The sequence below is a fragment of the Scyliorhinus canicula genome, chromosome 6, assembly GCF_902713615.1.
Source record: "Scyliorhinus canicula chromosome 6, sScyCan1.1, whole genome shotgun sequence".
Classification (NCBI taxonomy): Eukaryota; Metazoa; Chordata; class Chondrichthyes; order Carcharhiniformes; family Scyliorhinidae; genus Scyliorhinus; species Scyliorhinus canicula.
The window spans coordinates 88,172,206-88,178,399 of record NC_052151.1 but is presented as its reverse complement, the minus strand read 5'-3'; positions in this window follow the sequence as shown (position 1 = coordinate 88,178,399).

Sequence of the window (6,194 nt, the reverse complement as noted above, 5' to 3'; positions counted from 1 at the left end):
CACCACTGTTGTATATATATCGCATATGAGGTGTATTACGGTAAGGCCCCTGTACTACAGGTATAGGGGTAGATCCCTGCCTGCTGGCTCCGCCCTGTAGGTGGAGTATAAATGTGTGTGCTCTCCGAGCTGCAGCATTTCGGCAGCAGCTGCGGGAGGCTACACATCTCTGCGTAATAAAGCCTCGATTACACTCTACACTCGTCTCGTTGTAATTGATAGTGCATCAATTTATTACGCAGAGATTTTACAACGATGGATCTCCACATCAAGCCTGATTGTCAAGCAGACAACGCCAAGTCGGCCTTCGCACATTGGCTAGCTTGCTTTGAAGCATACATCGGATCTGCGACAGAACCACAGAGGCACAGAAGCTCCAGATCCTGTATACGCGGCTGAGCTCTGATATCTTTCCCCTCATCCGGGACGCGCCTACCTGTGCTGAGGCCATGACGCTACTGAAGGAGAACTACACTCAGGCGATGAGCGGCCTGATGAGGTGCCCGGCGAGCACGTGTTCTGAGCCGAGGAAGATGGCGGCGCTACACTCAGCAGACAAACAAAATCTATGCCAGGCACCTCTTGTCCACGCGGCATCAACTTCACGGTGAGTCTGTGGAAGATTGCCAGGCCGTTTCGGCCCTTGAACATTCTGCACTCCTAATTAGGGACGCTTTCGTTACAGGCATAGGGTCAGCGTACATCCGCCAGCGCCTCTTAAAAGGGGCTACCCTTGACCTCGCAGCGACCAAGAAACTCGCGATCTCACTCATAGTCGCCTCCTGCAATGTACAGGCGTATGCCCCCGACCACACGGCACCCACTCCTGGACATCATGGACCTCGCCAGCGAAAACCCCATTGTCGACCAACCAGCGACCGCCCCCAGCCAACCCCAGGGCTGCACCGCACGGCAGCCAACCAACCCCGTGGGACCCAAGTGCTACTTCTGCGGACAGACAAAGCACCGCTGGCCGCTCTGCCCAGCGCCGATCGAGCTCTGCAAGGCCTGTGGGAAGAAAGGACATTTTGCTGCTGTGTGCCAGGCCCGCTCGATCGCCGCTGTAAACAGGCCCATTGTCCCTGCACCCCCCACGTGCGACCCATGGGCGCCGCCATCTTCCTCGGCTCAGAACACGTGCTCGCCGGGCACCTCATCAGGCCGCTCATCGCCTGCAACCGCCACCGACCAGCCAGGGGCCCTCCAACACCAGCCGCGTCTCGCCTCCATCACGATCGACCAGTCCCGACTGCACAACCGCGCAACCTCATCGACAACAGTGAAGGTCGATGGGCACAGGACATCATACCTTCTGGACATCGGGAGCACTGAGAGCTTCATCCACCCCAATACGGTAAGGCGCTGCTCCCTCACAGTTCACCCTATTAATCAGAAAATCTCCCTGGCCTCCGGATCCCACTCCGTGGCATCCGGGGGTACTGAACCGCCACCCTCACCATCCAGAGCGTAATGTTCAGCGGCTTATGGCTCTACGTCCTCCCCAACTTCTGCGCTGCCTTGCTACTCGGCTTGGATGTCCAGTGCAACCTCCAGAGTCTAACCCTGAAATTTGGCGGGCCCCTACCACCCCTTACTGTCTGCGGTCTCACGACCCTTAGTGTTGAACCATCTTCTCTGTTTGCGAACCTCAACTTGGATTGCAAACCCGTCGCCAGTAGGAGCAGACGGTACAGCACCCAGGACAGGACCTTCATCAGGTCTGAGGTCCAGCGGCTGCTACGGGAAGGTATTATCGAGGCCAGCAACAGCCCCTGGAGAGACTAAGTGGTAGTTGTGAAAACTGGGGAGAAAAACAGGATGGTTGTTGACAACAATCAGACCATCAATCGGTACACGCAGCTCGATGCGTACCCCCTCCCGCGCATATCTGATATGGTCAATCAGATTGCACAGTACCAGGTCTTTGTGGTGATAACCACTGTAGATATGCATACTTGCAGTAGGGCGATCGAATGGTTGACCGGTACGGACTGCAGGTCACCTCCCCGTACCTCGACAATGTCACCATCTGCGGCCATGACCAGCAGGACCATGATGCCAAGTTTTCTAAATTCCTCCACACCGCATCTCTCCTTAATCTCACGTACAACAAGGAGAAGTGCATGTTCCGCACAGACCGCTTAGCCATCCTCGGCTACGTATTCCAAAACGGACTACTGGGGCCCGACCCCGCCCGCATGCGCCCCCTCATGGAGCTTCCACTCCCCCACTACCCCAAGGCCCTCAAACGCTGCCTTGGGTTCTTTTCTTATTACGCCCAGTGGGTCCCACAATACGCGGACAAGGCCCGCCCACTTATCCAGTCCACACATTTTCCCCTCTCGGCCGAGGCACAACAGGCCTTCGCCCGCATTCGATCTGACATAATCAAGGCTGGGATGCACGCAGTAGACGAGACACTGCCTTTCCAAGTAGAAAGCAACGCTTCAGATGTCGCACTTGCCGCCACGCTGAATCAGGCAGGCAGACCCGTGGCATTCTTTTCACGCACACTCCACGCCTCTGAAATTCGACATTCCTCTGTTGAAAAGGAGGCCCAGGCAATCGTTGAAGCGGTGCAGCACTGGAGGCATTACCTGGCCGGCAGGAGATTCACTCTTCTCACTGACCAACGGTCGGTAGCCTTCATGTTCAACAACACGCAGCGGGGCAAGATCAAGAATGACAAAATCTTGCGGTGGAGAATCGAGCTCTCTGCCTTTAACTACGAGATCTTGTATCGTCCCGGCAAGCTCAACGAGTCCCCAGATGCCCTCTCCCGAGGTACATGTGCCAGCGCACAAGTGAACCAGCTCCGTGCCTTACACGAGAGCCTTTGTCATCCGGGACTCACTCGCTTGTACCATCTGGTCAAAGCCGCAATCTGCCCTACTCCGTCGAGGAAGTATGGACAGTCACCAGAGACTGCCAGGTCTGTGCCGAGTGCAAGCCGCACTTCTAAAGGCCAGATCGCGCGCGCCTGGTGAAAGCATCCCGCCGCCTCAGCGTGGACGTCAAAGGGCCCCTGCCCTCCACCGACCGCAACACCTACATCCTTAGTGTGGTCGATGAATTCCTAGGTTCCCCTTCGCCATCCCTTGCCTGGATATAACATCTGCCACCATCATCAAGGCCCTGGATTCCATTTTCGCCCTGTTCGGTTTCCCCGACTACATCCACAGTGACAGGGGATCCTCGTTCAGCTGCGTCATTTCCTGCTCAGCAGAGGTATCGCCTCCAGCAGGACGACCAGCTACAAACCCCGGGGAAATGGGCAGGTAGAGAGGGAGAACGGGACGGTATGGAGGGCTGTCCAGCTGGCCCTATGGTCCAGGAACCTCCCAGCCACTCGCTGGCAGCAGGTCCTCCCTGACGCGCTCCATTCCATTCGGTCACTACTGTGCACCGCAACTAAAAGTACACCCCATGAACGTGTTTTTGCCTTCCCTAGGAAGTCTACATCCGGGGTGTCGCTCCCGACGTGGCTCACGACTCCGGGACCAGTCCTTCTCCGTAGGCATGTCCGGCACCACAAGACGGAACCCCTGGTGGACAGAGTACGCCTTCTCCACGCCAACCCTCAGTATGCCTACGTGGAGTTCCCCGACGGCCGCCAGGACACAGTCTCACTCTGGGACCTGGCTCCCTCAGGTGCCGATCCCATGCCCATGCCCCTTTCCCCCCCCGCGCCACCCTCCTTTTCCCCGGCGTCCCCCTATTCGTCCCCACCAGGTCCATTCCTCGTCCCCCTGCCCACACTGGAGGACACGGCAGATTTCGGCTCGCTCGCGGAGTCACCCCGCCAGCAGCCAGCACCAACGCCGCCAGCACCTGCACCGACGTCGCCACCACAGCTACGCCGATCACAGCTGAACGTTCGACCGCCGGTTCGGCTCAACCTGTAACCTGCTAACCGGATGGACTCTTGGTTTTCTTTGTTTGAACCCTTTTGTACATATTTTATCCTTTGTATTATAGTTACACGTCATCCCCGCCGGACTCATTTTTACAGGGGGTGAATGTGGTGATAACCACTGTAGATATGCATACTTACAGTAGGGGGATATATGGCTGTATCTGTAATACAGGTTCCTCCGGTACGAGCCTGCCGGCTAGCTCCGCCCATAGGGAACTTGTGTATAAAATAGCGTGTGAGTCACTCAGACCCTAGTCTACAGTTGCAGCCGGAGGAATAGCATCACACAGCAATAAAGCCTCGATTGTACTTATCTCTCGTCTTTGAGTGCAATTGTTAGCGCCACAGTCTTCCCGACAGTGGAATTGAAATCTGCCTACCACTAGCTCCCCATTCGCAATGCGGACCACCCGTACACCGCGTTTGAAGCAGACGGCTGCCTTTACCACTTCCTTAGGATTCCCTTCAACGTCGCTAATGGGGTCTCGGTCTTCCAACGGGAGATGGACCGAATGGTTGACGGGTACGGATTGTGGGCCACCTTCCCATACCTGGATAACATCACCATCTGCGGCCATGACCAGCAGGACCACAACCAACAGGACCACGACGCAAACCTTTCCAAATTCCTCCACACCGCCAAACTCCTCAACCTAACATACAACAAGGAGAAGTGCCTGTTCAGCACTAACCAATCAGCCATCCTCGGCTATGTGGTTCAAAATGGAGTTCTAGGGCCTGGCCCCGACTGCATGCGCCCCCTCATGGAACTCCCCCTCCCCTACTGCCCCAAGGCCCTCAAACGATGCCTCGGGTTCTTCTCATGGGCTGGTTTAGCTCACCAGGCTAAATCGCTGGCTTTTAAAGCAGACCAAGCATGCCAGCAGCACGGTTCGATTACCGTACCAGCCTCTCCGGACAGGCGCCGGAATGTGGCGACTAGGAGCTTTTCACAGTAACTTCATTGAAGCCTACTCGTGACAATAAGTGATTTTCATTTCATTTCATACTACGCCCAGTGGGTCCCTAACTATGCGGACAAAGCACGCCCACTCATTCACTTCACTGTTTTCCCACTGACGGCCGAGGCTCACTAGGCCTTCAACCGTATTAAGGCCGACATCGCCAAGGCCGCAATGCCCGCAGTCGACGGGACGCTTCCCTTCCAAGTCGAAAGCGATGCATCAGACGCCACTCTGGCCGCCACCCTCAACCAGGCAGGCAGGCCCGTGGCATTCTTTTCCCGCACCCTCCATGCCTCCGAAATTCGGCACCCCTCCATCGAGAAGGAGGCCCAAGCCATCGTTGAAGCTGTGCGACATTGGAGACATTACCTGGCCGGCAGGTGATTCACTCTCCTCACTGACCAACAGTTGGTTGCCTTCATGTTCAACAACACATAGCGGTGGATCGAGCCCTCCACCTACAATTACGAGATTTTGTATCGCCCCGGTAAGCTCAACGAGCCCCCCCCGATGTCCTATCCCGAGGTACATGTGCCAGCGCACAAGTGGACCAGCTCCGCACCCTGCGCGACGATTTCTGTCACCCAGGGTTTTTTTCACTTCATAAAGGCCTCCTCCATCGAGGAGGTCAGGGCTAGCACTAGAGACTGCCAAGTCTGTGCAGAGTGTAAACCGCACTTCTACCGGCCACACCGAGCGCACCTAGTGAAGGCCTCCCGTCCCTTTGAACGCCTCAGCGTGGATTTCAAAGGGCCCCACCCCTCCGCCAACCGAAACACGCACTTCGTCGTCCCATGCCCCGATATGACGTCTGCCACCATCGTCAAAGCCCTCAACACAATCTTCGCTCTGTTTGGTTTCCCCGCCTACATCCACAGTAACCAGGGATCCTCATTTATGAGCGATGAGCTGCACCAGTCCCTGCTCAGCAAGGGCATCACCTAGAGCAGGACGACCAGTTACAACCCCCGTGGAAACGGGCAAGTGGAGCGGGAGAATGGAACAGTCTGGAAGGCTGTACAGCTGCCCTCCGGTCCAAGAATCTCCCGGCCTCCCACTGGCAAGAGGTCCTCCCCGACGCCCTTCACTCCATTCGGTCGCTCCTTTGCACCGCGACTAATGAAACCACCCATGAACGTCTCGTTGCCTTCCCCAAGAGGTTCACCTCCGGGGTTTCGCTACCAACATCGCTGGCAGCTCCAGGACCCGTTCTTCTCTGCAAGCACGTGTGGCTCCACAAGGCGGATCCGTTGGTTGAGAGGGTACAGCTACTCCATGCAAAACGGCAGTACACCTATGTGGTGTACCCCGAC